Source organism: Solanum lycopersicum, chromosome 11 (assembly GCF_036512215.1).
Source record: "Solanum lycopersicum chromosome 11, SLM_r2.1".
NCBI lineage: Eukaryota > Viridiplantae > Streptophyta > Magnoliopsida > Solanales > Solanaceae > Solanum > Solanum lycopersicum.
The window spans coordinates 11,962,241-11,979,970 of NC_090810.1; the positions used below are offsets into that span (position 1 = coordinate 11,962,241).

A 17,730-nucleotide genomic window follows, 5' to 3' on the forward strand; every position below is an offset into this window, starting at 1 on the left:
TTCTCAATCAAACACCATTTTTTGCTTCTTGAACTGATAAGTTTTCATAAATCCTTTCAAGTTTTTATTTTTATTAATAGTTTTCTTGTATTGACTGTGTCAAGAACAATGTTGGTGTATTTGCGTTTATCAAGGTTTTCGAATGAAAAAAATTGTACTTCCAAATCATGATTATTAACACTTTTAAAACTTTTTTTTTATCAAAAGCGATATATTTTGTTGAAATAAAAATTTTATGATATTTTATTAATTTAATGTTAATTTCACATGCACATTCAGATAATGAAAACAAACAGTATTAATTATTTAGTCTTTATATTTAGAGACCTCATCTTAATATTCATATGTGTATTCAGATCAAAACACTTGATTCTTAATGCAAATCTTAATATCAAATGTGTATTTAGATTTAGACCTCTTAATCTTAATGGAAATAATTGAGGCCTAAGGCTTAAGAGGAAATTATGTTTTATGTCTATGGGAAGAAAATATTTTTACTCATTTAGTATATATATGTGTATAAACGTCTTTTGTGTTATACATTTCTAAACTAAATTGACACACTATGTATAATATTTTTTTTATATTGTACTTTCTCTGTCCTTAATTACTTGTTCACTTTCGAATTGACACATCTATTAGCTACATTTCTAGTCATTTTTTTTCTTAAGATGAAATCCAAAAGGGCGATAATAATAATAGAAAAGAAGAAGATAAATGTATTAGTTACATTTCTAGTCATTTTTCCCTCTTTAAGTGGATACAAACAGACAATAATAATTATAGAAAAGAAGAAGATAAAACTATAAATTCGAATAAATAAGATTTTCACATAATGTGGGTTAATGACAGTTAAGAATGAACTTCTGTTGCTAGCCAATTTTAAAGGATTTTATTAAACTTCCACTGGATCTCCATTTTGTCTATTATTTTCTTTTTCTGTAGTTTCAATTTTATCTTTCTATCCATAAAAAATCAAATTTTGATTTTATTTAAAATGCTGAAATTTATCATTATTTGAGTAAATTGATGACATGTGTGATGAATTTTGAATTTAACATATAAAATTAATTATATAATATTTAATAATTTATAATTTAAATTTTCAAAAATTTGTGGGGTTGACATGTGGCGATTTTTCTTCTCCTATTATATATAGATAAATAGATTTGTTTTTTCTTTCCATTGATTTCAAATATTATTTCAAATGTCTTATATTTAAAAAAAGTTAATTTCGGACAGATATCAAAGTAAATGAAGAAATTTTACTATAACATAGAAGTTAAAGGAAACTTTTTAAGAAAATTATTTGTTTTTTAATAAAATACACATAATTTTTTTAAAACAATTAAAAATGAAAAGATAGAAAATCTGAATCTAAAAAAGTTAAAGTGAGGAGGGAAATAAACATTTTACGAAGAAAGAAATAAAAACAATTGAATACGTATAGTTTTAATGCAAATAATTATATGTTTGCTAACTAATTATAAATAGAACAATTAAAAAAGGACATGTGTGCAAATATTTTGATCTTCACTTGCTTTCAAAAAAGTGCGTACATACTTTTTGTACCACATATACTTTTTGGGTTTGTATTACATTTTAAATTATTTTGAGAGTTGATAGCATCTTAGTTAAATTTAGGTGTGTCGTTCAGATTTCAATCCTAATTTATAAAGTACATGTTTAACAATTCACTTTTTCACTCCCCTTTTTATCTCTTATTGATATTTCCTTTTACTTCTCATAGAAAACAAATGCACTTTTGCTTCTTTAGTGTTTGAAATTAAGTAAAATAATTATTTTATTGCAAAAACTATTATCAACCAAACATCAAAAAATTCTTTCATACGATTCTTCGTGGATTCGAGAGTATTTTTGCATTGGCTTTGACAGTTTCCAGAAGCACAATAAGCCGGTGTGGTTCCAGACCAACCATCTAAACTACAACATACTCCAGTAGAACATGGTCCATTATCAACTTGCCATCCGCATCGTCCTTGTGGGAACGGTCCTGAACATTGACTTTGGCATCTATTAGGATAACAATAGATCGAGGTGGTTCCACACCAACCTGAGTCACTACAACACACTCCAGTAGGACATTTTCTACAACCAGTTTGCTTTCCGCATGGTCCTTATGTAATTGATGGGGGTGAGGGTGGGTATGGTCTTTCACATTGACTTTGACATTTTCCACAACCACAATGATACGATGTGGTACCACACCAACCACTTAGACTACAACACACTACAGTTGGACATGATCCATTATCAGCTTGCCATTCGCATCGTCCCTGTGGGAACGGACCTGAACATTGACTTTGGCATTTATCAACATCATAATAGTCTAATGTGTTTCCAGACCAACAAGAGTAACTATAACACACTCCTTTAGGACATTTTCTGCCACTAGCTTCCAATCCACATCGTCCCTGTGGGTACGGGTATGGACATTGACTTTAGCAATTCTCTGGAACACAATAACCTGATGATATGGTTTCGCACAAACAAGAGAAACCACAACACTGTCCAGTAGGACATTTTCCGTCACCACCTTGTGTTTCACATCCTCTTTTGAATGAATTGGTTAGACCATTGACTCTAGCAATTAGTTAAGTAATATACTTAAACTTAACTAAATTCATATTGTTGGGATTATAAAATATTACTACTTCCGCCGTTCGGTATTGTTTGTCATGGTTTTATTTATAGAGTCAAACTTTATGAACTTTGACTAACATGTTTAGATGTATTTTTTCATCGTATTGATATACAAAAAATAACAATTTATAGTACTTTTCATATAATTTGTGAATATCTAAATATTTTGTTCATAATATCGAATTAATGTAATCTTATTTAACTTTGAAAGTTAGTCAAATTGACTTTCGAAAAGCATGACAAATAAAGTGGACGGAGGGAGTATTATTTTGTAAATGTATTAGTTAATTGATAAATAAATATTTATTATTTCAAAGAATTTTCTTGAGAATCAATTTTATGACTTGGTTGGTAATTTTTGGAAGTTTTCGTAAAATTATTGTTTTACCCTTCTTGATATCAACCCTAAATCATTTTTAAAAGAGTTGTAAAACTGATTTCAAGCCTTGCATAAAAAGTTGTGAATTTTGCAATTTTTTTTGAATTTGAAAAGCCAAAATATATTAAAAAAAAGAATTTTTGGGTCTTTTGAAGTTTCGAGCGTCGGAATAAAATTTTCTCAATTCTGTTAGTCCCGAAATGTGGAAATTGGTCTATGAGAGTTGTCGGTTTTAAAATGTTCCTAAGAATTGAGGTCCTAAGTTGAAATTTGTTGAGATTTCAACCTTTGGGTTGACTTTCGTCAACTTTCAAGTTCGCATGATTGGATTGGAATTCTCAGAGTTTCGCTAGATTAAAGGGATGATTTTATGTCTAGGTGAGGTTTAAAATTTCAGAAGTTCCAAGCTTGATTTGTCATTTTAAGGTGATATGTCATTTCTTCTGACTTCCATCAATATCGGGTTAAGGAGACCTTAGATTCGTGTTTCGATGATTTCATTGAATTTGAACGTCGAATTTAGTCAATTTTCATATATGGTTTGTATCTACGGGATTCAAAATGAATCTTGCGAGTCCTTTCGACGTTTTTAGAGTTGATTGATTTTTTGGTGCCTAGTTTTGTACCATTTGCGTTTGCGATAAGCCTTCCACTTTAGTGACCTTCGCTAAAGTGACATCGCTAAAGCAAGTTATGGACCTTAGCGTGGTTCGCTTAAGAAAATCAGGGCTCGCTTTAGTGATGGTAGCTGAAGCGGAGACTAATTTGTAAATACGAGACCCCCTGTTTTTGTGGGGTTCACATAAGTGCAAACCTAAGTTCTCTTAATCGACATCAGAGGAGATTTTTGTCCTTCCATTTGGGGTTTAACCCTCATTTTTTATTTTTTAAGCTATGTAAAACCCTTGGAAGCGATTTTGCACAGAATTTTTGTGCTAAATCATTTGGGTAATCTTTAGTGACCCTAAAATTTCAATTTCCTTTATCCTTTATGGATTTTAACATCAAAGTTTGGGATTTTGATTGACAAATTGCAAGATTTTTCAAGAACTTGAGTACGAGTTAAAATAGTGATTGTGAATTGATTTTTATTCCTTTTTGGAAATAGTTTTCTCCAATGAGTTTCAAATGTCTTGCATAACATTTCCAAGTAAAGATCTCCGGATTCAAACCTCATTTTCAAAATTGTATTGTTGAGTTGATTTGACCCACTTGTAAAAATATATGTTTTGGGAGTTGTTATTTCCACATTACTATTATGATAACTTGATTGAATTATATTATATGACTTTGGACATTGTTTAAAAATGGAGGCTCGGGTCTTGAATTGACTTTTTGATTGAATTAAGGAAAGTGATCTTCTAAATCTTCTAAAACTTGTATAATCGTGTATTCTCCTTCATGGTATGTGATTTGAGAAGTAATGAGAATGAGGTGATCATTTTAATCATCCCACTTGATTGATATCAATGAATAAAAATAGGATTATGTAAAAGGCATTGTGTTGATAAATGTGCTTTGTGAGTTGTCTTGTGGTGGACCCCAATCGTTGATTGATGAAATACTTGATGGAATTATGATGGACTTGATTCGATTGAGTTATTGTCTCTTCCTAATGGCATGAAATTTCATATTTGCATTGATTTATGTCATTTTGATGAGGCATGTGATATGAAGTCAAAGGAAAATTGTTTCGTCTAGTAATATGATATAAAGTCAAAAAAAAATACTTCCTCTAGTGATGTGATGTAAAAACGATGGAAATGATTTCGACTAGTGATATTTTGTCGAGGAAAAATGGTTTTTTTAAGTGATATGATATTATGCCAATGAAAAACACTTTTGGATAGTGATATTGTGCCAGTGAGAAATAGTTCCGACAAGTGTTTGATTATTGTGATTTTATGAAATCAATAATTGATATTGATCTATTTGATACTTATGATTGATCTATTTGATATTTGTGATTGGTCTATTTGATAATTGTGATTGATTTACTTGAAACTTGTGATTGACATACTTGATATACTTATTCATTGCTGAACTGTGACTATTGGATATGTATATGAAAATTGTGAACTGTGTATTGTGAGTTGTTAAGTTGAGATGATTTCTGTGCAGGTTGTAATTTGAATAGGTTCGATTGGTATGAAAGGAGTACTCATATTCTAGCTAGTTTTTTCTTGTTTATTATGTTACTTGTTGAGTACCGTGATGGTTTATACTCTGTCCTTGTTTCTACATTTGTATAGGTTTTGAACCTGGTTGCGATTGATTATTTTTCGTTTATGTATGAGGCTTTCATAGGACTTTGAGAGGAAGCTGCTAATCATTCCAACGGACCCTCTTCATTCTTATTTTATGCTTTGTTTTATTTTTGAACAAACATGAGACTTGAAATTATCTTTCAATTTTGTATTAATATATTATTGGTTTATACATGTGACAATCAAGTTTTGGGGTTATTTTATAGAATGAATAACATTTCCATTGGTTTGTCATTATTGTTTTATTTTCCACATTCCTTTATTGTTGTTAGGTTTGAGGCTGACTTGACTCAATTGGATTGGACAAGTGCCATCAGGTCTATTTCTGGGTCATGAAAAATGAAGCTTATAAACCCAATTATGAAGATTCATGACAAATGAAGGTTATGAACACACTTATGAAGACTCGAGGAATTATTTAACGATTCCACTTGTGAGAACATCGTTTATAAACTCGAGTTCTTGATTAATGATCTCAGTTATCAGCATAAAAATGATGTCACTAGCCTGTTGGATTTCACCCGTGTGAAAATGATACATGTTTTGAGGTCCAAAGTTTACAAGAAATTGTGGATACCATAAGAGAATACAATGTTGATGATTAAGTTAAATATGATATAATATCTTTGGATTTAGTTACGTGTAATAAAGCACTTATCGCGTTTAAACACTTCGCTATTTTTTGGTGCAGTTCAAGAAAACAACACCGACACTTTAGATGCAACAAAAAAAAGTTAAAGATGAGTTTCATCTAAATAAAAATTTTAGAAATAATACATAAGTAGCCCCTAATCTATGACCGAAATCTCAGAGACACGTCTAAACTTAACTAAAATATCATTAGCCCTCCTAAATTATCTTTAAAAGGGAATAAACACACTCCAAAAGTTGACCTAGCGTAGTAAGAGTGAACACTCTCTTGAAGGCAAGTGAAGATGAAATTTTTTTTTAGACATGTCCTTTTTAATTGATCTATTTACAATTACTTAGTACATATAACTATTTACACTATAATTATACATATTTAATTATTTTCATTTCTTTCTTTGTAAAATATAATTTACATCCTCACTTTAAACTTTTATTTTTTCCTGTTATTAATTTTTTATATTTTCATTTTCAATTATTTAAAAAATGTACATGTTTTTTTTATATTTAAAATAGTAATAATTACTTTAATTTTAATGTTTAAATTTTTTTTTGTGTTGTTTTATTCACTTATTTTGATATTTGTCTGATATTAACTTATATTAAATACAAATATATGAAATTAATTTGGAAATTAATCAAAACTAAATGTAAAGAAAATATAAAAAATAAATAAATCAACGTAAAAAAAGAGAGCAAAAAATGAATGAAGTTCTAAAAAAACATAACTAAGTAATAGGCCATTGTTTTTAATTTTTTTGTGTATTTACTTAGTTTTAAAATAAAATATATAAATTAAGAAGATTATTTTTTAAAAAAAATAAAAATAATATAAGATAAAAAGATTTTTTAAATGTTTATACACACGTGGCGTCACGTGTTATGCACTTACACTATCCTAATCTATTAGTGTATAACTTGTCGTTATTTATACTAGTCAGATCACTTTAACAAATCACATCAGTAAAGTAATCATGTAAAAACAAGAGATTTGAGATTATTGAAAGATTGTTTTCATTAATATTAATCCTTTGTTGTGTTACGCATTTGCTAGATTTGATTAGACCTTTGGTTGTTGATAGATTTTTCTTTATTTTCTTTTTTGTGAAAGATTTTTAGATTGTATTAATGTGACAACATATTTGTTGTATGGTTGTCGCTAATTGGAGTTTGAAATTGAGATGTCTTTAGTAAAACCAAACTAAGAGTGTGTTTGGTATGAATGCAGATCTTTTTTTTATTTTTTTTTATGTTTGGTTTATCAAAAATTAAAAAATATTTTTCTTAGTAAAAAAAGTTCCTTAAAGTAAGAAAAAATAACTTTCCTAATGAAATTAGCAAAAACAGATTATATTGTCTCCTTCAATGTCCAAATCCTCAAAATTACCACGACACAACAACCACACAGTCAACCTCATCACCTCTAGCTCATCTAGTGGGAAAATAAAAAATTTCATTCAGAGTATTCTATATTTAGTAGAGATACATGAAAAATAATTTTGACCTTTTTATTTTCTATAATTTTTTATATAAAGATGTTAAACTAGTCACCCTTCATTAATCTTGCCCACGCCATTGAACCCACACTAACCCCCCCCCCCCCCCCAATTCCACCTCACAATTTAAGAAAAATATTTTCCTTTCATATACCAAACACAGGAGGAAGAAGAGGCATCACTTGAGAAAGAAAAATTAGAAGAAGAAATAGAACGGAAAAGAGAAGAGGAAAAAGAGTCGGAGAAAAGAGGGAATAATTTAGAAGAATATCGATAAGAAAAAGGTCAATGTTATAGTTTTTGTGGGTTATTTTGTTCGGGATACTGCATTTTGAGGATTGAAGACTCAATTTTAAGATTGAAGAACAATATAATAAGGTCATATTCATGAGTCGGGGGGAAAAGATTGACATGTTGATGATGTCTTTTTGATCAACCAATCAGTAATTTCTTTAAAGCATCATACAAAAATTTAAAAGGAATAGAGCTGACATAGGCATCCCGTAACCTATATTTTGAGCGGATTTGGCATTTAATGTGATTGTTGGTCCGAACTTATTCTTAATATGAAATAATATACATCATTCATCTTAACATGAGTAAATATATAGTTTAAATTCTCTGAGAAGCATAAGTAATAGTCTTGTGAAGAGAGTCCACTTCTCAAACCATAACTTTAGATTCAATAAGCGACACGACGGCTAAACAATAATTCATTTCATAATATTTTAGTCATTAACTATTTATTTATTTATGAAGCCTATGTATACTAATTAGTGTCTATCGAGAAAGGCATTGTCATACCTCAATTTCTATATGATGTTGTGACTATACAACTGTAAGGTTATGATGAGTATGATTTCATGAAACTATTGACTTGTTGTATTTGATAAATATGTCGATGATAATATTGATTGGTGATTGTTTGCTCAGTGCTTCATGGTTTGACATGTTAGTTAAGGTCTAGTGTCGTTAAAAGGAGATATATTAACGAAAGGTACATATTTGTACTAAAATAAGTGGTTTCATTTATATCCTAAAGGTGTACATTAAAATGATGTGTACTAGTTATCTCAATTGGTGATGATGTTGTTGATGTGTTGTAAAGACAATGATGAAGTGTAAGTATATCTACTTACACACTAATATGTTAATGATTTGACTATATGGAATTTCTTATCTATTTACTTTATAGTCGTGTTTATATATCAATTATTAATTTTGATTGGACTATAATTACTACAGATGTTTGTATTCATGATAATTCTATTCTTTTTTCAAGTGTTGAGTGATCAAGGTGTATATTGACTCTCATTTAGACACGTACTTATTGTTGAAGAAAAAGAAAGTTGATGATCGGAACATGTTAAAGGAATAGTTCCCACGAAGCTGGCTGACTAGTTTACAACACTGTTCTAGAATTAGAGTCGAACTAGGATTAGACTACTTATATTAATTAGAATTATATTACGACTAGTATTAGATTACGATTATGTACAATTAGAATTAGATTATTTGTAATTGCATTATTATTTTTATAGTATTAATAGGTATTGTAGTAGTACTTTAAGTATAGTTAGCTTAGGACTATACAATTATCTCTTTATATAAGAAGTATGTACTTAAAAATTTTAATCATCAATATGATCCTTCATTTCTCTAATCCTAAACGGGAGATTTCTACATGGTATTAGAGCATAAAAGTTCTATCTCTCTCTGAGTCTTTTTAAAAAAAACACATGTTGCAATGGATCCTTCTACCAACACTATATCAATATCCTCACTTCACCAACTCATTGGCGCTTGCTCTATGAAACTTAAGCCAACAAACAACCTCATAGGGAGGACACATATATCTCAATTGGTTCACGTGATGAAACAAACATATCTCATCACAAAGAATGAACCAAGTAAAAATAGGTGTTCCATTGGATAGACTGCTGGAAATGTTGTAAAAGTTGAAAAGAATGCAAAAGATAGTGGCACCATTTATGATTGGAAGGATAAAGATGTGTTACTGAGGAGTTGGATCTTAGTAACATTGACCAAAGAATGAATGTACCTAATTATGGGATGCTCATCCGCCAAAGAGATGTGAGAATGCTTGAAAAAGCGTATATTCAAGCAATAAAAGTAATTAATTTTGATAGAGGCTTCGGCTGCAAATACAAGACCTTTGTCATATTATGTAAGACACCGTATTCTACTCTTAATCAATTTGTTTATTTTATCAAGAGTTTTCATATAAGGGAAGATAAAAAAGAGGTACCCCACAACAAAATCACAACATGATACTATCTACTAAAAAGGTAGAGGAAGAGAAAACAACAACATTAACTCCAGAGGAATATGTTCCAAGCCTGCTGGACAGGGTACAAGTTCTCAGGACATTCAATATGGACCAGGTTCTCTGCACAATAAAAGTTTCCAAAGTGAAAATAAGGATAGCAATAATATTGAGTCATGTAAAATAAGTGGTAGGAATAATCATACTACTCTTAAGTGTTTTTACTAGTGGAATTACTCCTATCAATTTGCAGATGAACTATCAGGACAATGACTAGACATCACAGTCATATTGAATCATTGACAAAAAAAGATTTTCATGGGTATTCAAAGTTCTTTTTTCTGGGTATTCAAAGCAGGCTAGGAGTAATTGTTCATCTACTCACTAGCTTGAGCGGAAGTGTTGAAAAAATTGGAAGTTGACGATTTCAGCATGTCAAAGGAACAGGTCCAACGAACCTAATTGACGTGCCTAATCAAGTGTTGATGAAGAAGGAAGCTGACATTTGAAACATGCCAAAGTAATAGGTTCAACGAAGCGAATAGATCGAGTTTATAGCACTGCTCTAGAATTAAAATCCCACTAGGATATAATAATTAGGATTATATTAAGACTAGATTAAACTACCATTAGAATTATAGTACAACTTGAATTAGATTATTCATAATTGCATCATCATCATCATCATCATACTCTAAATATATTTAACTTAAAACTCTAATATTCTCTCCCTCAACAAGGAATGTACTTAACAATTTTAATCATGAATACAATCCTTGATTTCTCTAATCCTAGACGTGAGATTTACACTTTCTGATTAGAAAGTGAGCTACCTTCCCCTAATGGCCAGAAATCTTCCTCATTTTTTTATGTCTCCCTTTCAGACATTGAGACAATATATTACTCTTGCCACATCGTTCAGGAGTCATGCACCAAAACCTGCAGACCTAGAACCTAAAGGTTGTGTACTTTTTCCAATTGTCCCTTTCTCGCATATAAATACCATTCGAATTAGGTTCCCTTATCTGATACCTTTGTTTTTTAAACCATCAAAACTAAAAGATAACAATATGTTGAAAAGACAATGGTGACGTGTAATTATATCGACTTAGTGATTTGAGATGACTTCTGACCTATGTTTTTGGTTGTATGAAATTTCTTGTCTACTTACTTTACAGCTAGACTTGATTATATATAAATTACTAATCTTAATTGGACTATCAGTACACCATATTAGGTCTATGACAACACTAAATCTGGACAACGCTTATAAAGTGTTGCCTAAAATACTTTTAAGAACGCTTTTAAATTATAGCGAAAGATTTTGACTTTTAGCTACACTAATATTAGCATAACTTTTAAAATGTACTCTTTAATGAGATAAACTACACTTTATAAGTGTTGTTGTAGTTGGCAACAACTATTTACATAAATGGCCACACTTTTAAAGTGTGTTATTTTTATGGTTGTAAATACAACACATTAAAATGTGGTTCAACATTTTAACATTAAAATTTGATCTCCATTATCTTTTTTATTTGGCCAAAAAAATGAAAAATTAAAGAAATATTAAAAAGAATAAAACATTAAAGATACATAAAAGGCAACATTTCCTAAAACTTCAGCAGAAGCTTCTATTTTCAGCTGAAGAACACCATTTTTAGCTGAAGAACACCATTCGAAAGAACTGAAGAAGAGGATCAAAGAACGGAAGAAATTGATTTGTACTACGATTTTTGTCACATTTCATTCAAACTTCAGCTTAAGAACATCATTTTCCACAGACAAATCGAAGAGCACTGCGATTTCTCTTAAGATGAACTGAAAAAGACGATTTCCCTCTTAGAGCTTCATTGTTAAAGATTGGAGAGTTGAAGAAGATGATTTTCTTCAAAATTCCTGGGTAAACAGTTGTTCTATCAGATTTCCTTTTGAAAGTTGAAAGAAAATGCGTCACAAATTAACTTGCCTCATGTCTTAAAGATTTAGGGTTGTTGGAATAGAATTTATCACGTAACAGATTTTATCTTCAAAAGTCTAAATTATAGCTTTAAGATTTTGATATTCTTGTGTGTCAGTCAAAAATTTAAGTTATGGTTTTTATGTTCTTGTATTGTTGATACGAATTTTGTTGATTTTGGGAGTTTAGTTTTTAGTTGTATTACGTATAAATGGGCAGATTATCTTTGACAGACTAGTTTTTTCTCTTGAATGTTGAATGTTGAATGTAGAAGATAAGCTAAGTCGCCTTTATCTGAGAAGTTGAGTTGTAGCTAAGTCGTATTTCTTCGAAGAACTGAAGTTTCGAAGCTGGCTATACCTACGATATTTTGTCCCTAATATGGATTTCGTCAAATGTAAAAAGTTACTCTACATGAATTTTAAAAGGTTTTAATGTCTGTTTTAATGTCACTGTTTTTTTTATTCTTCCTGAGTTCATGGTTGTGCTCGCCTGAAGCTTGTGTTCCTTTGTTAACCACATTGCTTCTGTCTTGTAGCTATTTGCTGGTAAAACTTTTCTTCTTTTGAAAAAATGTCTTGAAGTCTCTAGAAGTCATTTTGTTGTTTCTCTAGTGCATTTTCAAGTATACGTCAGAAACTTTAGTTCAATATTGCTTAGTTGTTTCGGGATCACCTTGAAGTATGAATTTGCTAAACTTTCTTTGTAGTTTGAGTTAAACTATATAGAAAACGAATCATATGCCTTAATGATAAGAGATATAGGATATATTTTTCAATTCTAGAAGGTATGGAGAGGGATCATCTCAAAAATACATTTTATTACCTTCTATAACTTGTAAAACTACAGTGATAGCGTAAAATGCTTTAATTGTTAATGTGTACAACTTAAATCCTTTGTAAAGCAATTGTTTCTACGTCTTTAATTGTTTTGTTTCTTTTTCTACTTTCAACTTGAGGATTGTGCTTTCTTTCGTTTATTCTAACTATTACTAGCAATAACATAATAGAAGTAGAAGATTTTTTTTTTGTAGTATGGACAACCTAATGAGTTTTGGATATTGTTGAATGTGAGGCTTGTTTCATCTATTTTTAGAATAATTAGGAGAAGTCAATGTAAACAAAATGGAGAGAAAGTTTTGTACGATGCTAAAGTCTGTCCTATTTGATAAGATAGATGCAACAGATGAAAAATAGCTTGCAACTTTCTAATTTTATTACATGTAAAGTTCTTGCATATTGAATGGAAGTAAATAGAACTGTAAAGACAGTCTATGATCAAGTGCTTTAAGACAGTCTATGGATGATGCTAAAGTTTGTTTCTACGTTTGTCCTCTTGATGATGTTAAAAACTTCATTATCAACAATTTCCTCACTGAATTTATGTTTCTCCTTCCTACCAACTTCAATGGTTCTGTCATGCTCCACAAAGTGGGCTTTCTTTTGAGCTTCAGGGGAGGAGACCTATGGTGGTATCCACCCACACTTTTTCTCTATGACATCAGTTGATCGGATGCGTTTCCCTTTTGTCCATGTCAAACTGTGGATATTCCAGTTAGTAGTGAAAACGAATAAACCTACTGAAGAGCTTAAAATACATTTATTCTTTTGAAATTATTAAGAATAAACATTTTGTAATTTGTACTCTTCCATGTTTGAAAGTTGTGACCATATCAGTAAGGCTAGAGTCTATTCAACTTAGTGATGAAACTAAATAAAGAAGTAGTTTTAACATATAAGAATCAATATCAGGAAACAGTGTTGTTCTCTTCTTGTCATTCCTAATCATAGAGAGCCTCTTCATTTTCATCTATGTTTATCGGACTCTCCAAATATGTTGTCACACTTATTTCAGATCCTCCACAAATACACTACTTTTGGAGAATTTGACACGCACTCAAAAATATTTTTGAAGAGTTGTAGCAACATCACTTGCTATTTAAAACATAACATTGGCGATATACGTTCGTAGTGACATTACTATTAAAAATTTTGGTGTCCTAATAACTCATATTTTTTACCTCATTGATAGAAGGAAAAAGCATCTCACTAATATATTCTGTTGATTTTCCTTAATGAGAGATTTTAGCTGCTAAGACGCTATTATATCTATGTGGAAAAGAAAAGGTTGTGTAAATAATGTTAATATATCTCTAAAACTATAGTTTGAATTTCACAAGCTAAGACTACTTTGTTTGAAAAAGTAAACTAAAACTCATCTTTCAAGAAAATGCATATTCTGCTATCTCCTGTTGTTTTGTTCCTCTTTAATATGAATTTGTCATACATACATAGAGCTTACACTTCTTGATTTTCCTTAATGAGAGATTTTAGCTGCTAAGATGCTATTATATCTATGTGGAAAAGAAAAGGTTGTGTAAATAATATTAACATATCTCTAAAACTATAGTTTGAATTTCACAAGCTAAGCCTACTTTGTTTGAAAAGGTAAACTAAAACTCATCTTTCAAGAAAATGCATATTCTACTATCTCCAGTTGTTTTGTTCCTCTTTAATATGAATTTGTCATACATACATAAAGCTTACACTTCTGCTCCTTCACATGTTTTAACTCTTCCAGCCAAGGACTTATTTAAAAATGAGAAATTTGGGGCTGTTCTTTAGCCTTTATGAAAGAGTCATTCTCGGATCAGTGAAAGCTCCTTCTTATTTAACAAACTAGTGCTGAAAAATTAAAAACATCATTAAGGACCTTTACTCTTTGACCTAGTGTTGAGTGTAGTAGAACTAGCATACATGCTGGTGGTTGATATTCTATTCCTTTGTCTAACATTCTTTCTACCCCTCTGTGAGAGTCCTTGCGTATTTGTAACTTCTTGTACTTCCTCATGATTTTCTTGTTGAATAGTGAATTCAAAAGCTCTAATTATATGATTCACGCTATGTTACTTACCTAGTACTTATTGGATATCTATTTTATGGTTTGAAGGTAGATCCACTCTGATCTTACGTACGATTTGTTCCACTTTCATGGATCAGATGAATTGATTGAAACAAACATAGTTAAAGATCACTTGACAAGTGTTGCATGTGCGAATGAGATAATCATCTCACTTTGGTATATTGAGGTCAGTTTATTCTCCATGTCTTTTTATCTAAAAATGAATATATAACTTGTTGAATGTCTTTATTTAAGAGGACACATAGTAGAGATAAGGTATTAAAATTAGCATCTCTCACTTTTAGGACATGAAGTAACTCACCAAGTATGTAAAAGAATATACAATTAAAATAAGTGATAAAAACAACAATTAATATTATCCATTTCCTTTATTAAATTATGTGAATGTTTCTGCTCTGTCACGATATATGTTGGATACGATATCCATCTCCTCTATACAGTCAATGGCATAATGATGGTCACCATATCATTAGTTATTTAGATAATAATTGAGCTATGCATTATTGTAAATTGATATTCCATAAACACTGTTAAGAATGATCAACCTTATGATTGAAAATATTAATGAATGGAGGCATCCTTGAAACTAAAGCATGTATAGAACGGAGCTAACTTACAAAGAGATAATTAAGATCCGTTCTGAAGATAATTAAGGGAAGATTATATTAATGAAATAAACATAAGCTGTGTGCCTAGATTCAACATCAAACAAAAGAATTTTTCTACAATAGCAGACAAATATATGTTCAATTATGCACGACAAAATGTAGTTCTATTTGGTTTTGCTAGTATATTAAAATCCCAGAATTTCCCTTTAGAAGAAATCAAATTAGTGTCACATAAGAATTCCCAAGAAAAGCACTTCTCAATCATTCTATCAACATCATGTACCAATACATGAGTCCCATTATTCTTCTTTCTTCTTCTTGCTACTACATCAACAATGTAAATTGCAGCCATTCTTCCTGGTGATTTCGGTTTATCACCTTCTGGTCCATCAGCAATCACCAAATCCCACTTCACTTCATACACTTCCTTAGGAACATTTGTAGCAAGTGACATAAATTTGCACTTTCTTGATGAACTACTATGCACATCATGTTTTGAACTACTAGGCCTTGCAATTGCTGAAATGTAGCAGTTTTTGTGGTTTTCTCTAGCATGTTTTAAAATGTTATATGCATCTCTAGCAACTGTTTGATACTTGACTCTGTGAATTCGATTACTATCAACATTACTCGTGAGTTATAAAGTTTGATGTTCGCGGGGTTGTCCTCAAGAAAGACAGTGAATCCACCCCTATTGATTGTTAAAATTTGAGAAGAGTATTGTGTTTCAGGTCCGAAAACAAGAATATTGCAGGGGGATTTTTGCGATACAAGATCATAGAGAAAGTTCATTTCTTTCTCCGCGGGGAGGTTGTGCCTATGTTCAACTAGAGGCAAGGAAGAGAAAATTGGAGAGGAAAATTGGCTGGGGATTTTCTTGCAGCCTGGTCCTCAATTTTTTTTTCACTATCTGTTAAATCTTTACCTTGTTCAAGATTTTCTTTATGTCTTTTTATAGCATTCCTTCTCTTTTTACTAAACCTTCCTCCTTATTTATTATTAAACCTAACTTTCTGTGACCTGTATCAATGACCTCTTGTTGCCCTGTATTTTTTTAACTTGAAATAAGAGTGACATGGGCTTCAGTATAGTGAAAAGGGATATTCATAACCTCCTGCAAAACAAGAGTCATATCATCCCTCCATGTAGATTTCTTTTCCTGCAAATTAGTAGTGTCCTGCACTTTACAGCCACATCAGCAACTTTCTTAACAACAATATTATCTAGGGGCTTAGGGAATGGAGTACCTGCATCAACGGAACCTTTAGAATATTTTGGCACTTCCATGTACGTACTAGAGACCCAGTCTGATGATATTGATTTTTGTGGTCATTCTAAACTATGTTATGAACCTTGTTTCCAGTGTTCATCTATCGTTCATTTCAACTACTTGTGTGTTCCTGTGAGTGTTCTCAGGCCCAATATATTGTTAGTGCTGGACTTATTATTAATTTATTTCTCCATTGTATCCTTATTTATTGATATTTTTGTTGATCCTGCATACAAAAATAAATAAAATTATTAGAAAAAGCAAGTGAAGAATTAGTAGTCTTACCTGTGTGATGAGTCTGTCCTATTTGGTGATCAAGCAAATACAGAAAATTATCCTACAACATTCAAGACTTGTTACTGCAGAATTATTAGAAGTAAGACATGTACCATTCAAGACTTGTTAGTGAAGAATTATTAGAAGTAGCAAGTGCAGAATTACTAAGTGGTTTTGTTGCTTCTTAAGTTACTACAATCCATTCAAGACTTACTATCGCTGAAGTTTGAAAGAGTAAGTAGAGGATTAGAAAAAATGTTCTTCATATTATATACTTCTTTCTATATGCAATTCAAGAATTCATATCTCAACAATTATCTCACTTTTTCTATGACAAACCTCTAATCTCTGTTTAAACTTTTGAAGTTTAATTTTGGAGAGCCAACAACAGAAGACTGCACAAATGTTGTAGTCCTTATAATGTTCAATTTTAACACAAAAATTGTATTTAGATATGGATTGGTTGTCTTACAGTGAAAACACTCCAATTATGCACTTCCATAATTATGTCACACACGTATATTTTTATTTTGAATGTGCTGAAAAATGCCAGTAATTGAATTTTAATTTGGCCAGAAGTAAAGTTGATCTATTATGGTGAAAGAAGAAAATTATTTTTTACTATTGTCATATACGTTTGAATGACACTTTTGGTTTTTTGAAATTTGTTGATATAAGAGATCTTTAAATAATCACTTTCTATGTTTTGGTTGTACATGAAATATTTCTCGAAGTTTATTTGAATTATATAGCTTCGATTTAATGATTAATTAATTTTTTGTTTTAGGTCAGTTGTATCTATGTAGATATAAAGTTAAAGGTAGCGACCTTTTTTAGTCGTTTTGAGCAGCAGATTTTATTTCTGGAAAACTGCTTGAGACGACGGACCCCAAAACGGACCGTCATGGGCACGACGGACCGTCGCAGGGTCTCGTTTCAAAACACTTAGAAAT

At 30.7% G+C, this 17,730-nt stretch overlaps 2 pseudogenes; both read right to left on the minus strand.

Moving 5' to 3' along the window:
• Positions 1-1,799: 1,799 nt before the first annotated feature.
• On the minus strand, positions 1,800-15,583 carry LOC112940248 (chitin-binding lectin 1-like; annotated as a pseudogene).
• Positions 15,584-15,647: 64 nt separating this feature from the next.
• On the minus strand, positions 15,648-16,518 carry LOC138339226 (uncharacterized; annotated as a pseudogene).
• Positions 16,519-17,730: the final 1,212 nt, after the last annotated feature.